General features: G+C 43.3%; 1 non-coding gene across 1 annotated transcript; it reads right to left on the bottom strand.

Annotated features, from left to right (window-relative positions):
• Positions 1-473: 473 nt before the first annotated feature.
• trnag-gcc (transfer RNA glycine (anticodon GCC)) lies at positions 474-543 on the bottom strand. Its single transcript has one exon. It is a non-coding gene; the product is annotated as a tRNA-Gly (tRNA).
• Between the last annotated feature and the right edge of the window lie 4 nt (positions 544-547).

Below are 547 nucleotides of genomic sequence, written 5' to 3'. Positions count from 1 at the left end.
TTATTATAGACAGACTTTCCCCATCTTAGCTACTACTGCGTCAATATGTTTTGACTATGACAGTTTACAATCTAGGGTTACTCCAAGCAGTTTAGTCATCTCAACTTGCTCAATTTCCACATGACTTATTACAAGATTTAGTTGAGGTTTAGGGTTTAGTGAGTGTTTTGCTCCAAATACAATGCTTTTAGTTTTATAAATATTTAGGGTAACTTACTCCTTGCCACCCACTCTGAAACGAACTGCAGCTCTTTGTTGAGTGTTGCAGTCCATTTCAGTCGCTGCAGTAGCTGACGTGTATAGTGTAGAGTCATCCGCATACACATGGCTTTACTCAAAGTCAGTGGCATGTCGTTAGTAAAAATGTACTCAAGGTCCAAAGGAATTTGGCTTCCGCTCTAGCCCGAAGACTCTTTTACAAGTAACAGTCACTGGCGAGGTCTGAAAACACTACCTGCCCCCTAAAATGGACATGCATTGGCCGGGAATCGACCCGGGCCTCCCGCGTGGCAGGCGAGAATTCTACCACTGAACCACCAATGATTTG

Source organism: Salvelinus sp. IW2-2015, linkage group LG4q.1:29 (assembly GCF_002910315.2).
Source record: "Salvelinus sp. IW2-2015 linkage group LG4q.1:29, ASM291031v2, whole genome shotgun sequence".
Lineage (NCBI taxonomy): Eukaryota > Metazoa > Chordata > Actinopteri > Salmoniformes > Salmonidae > Salvelinus > Salvelinus sp. IW2-2015.
Note: the sequence above shows the minus strand (reverse complement) of the source record. Positions and strands in the feature narration are given on the sequence as shown.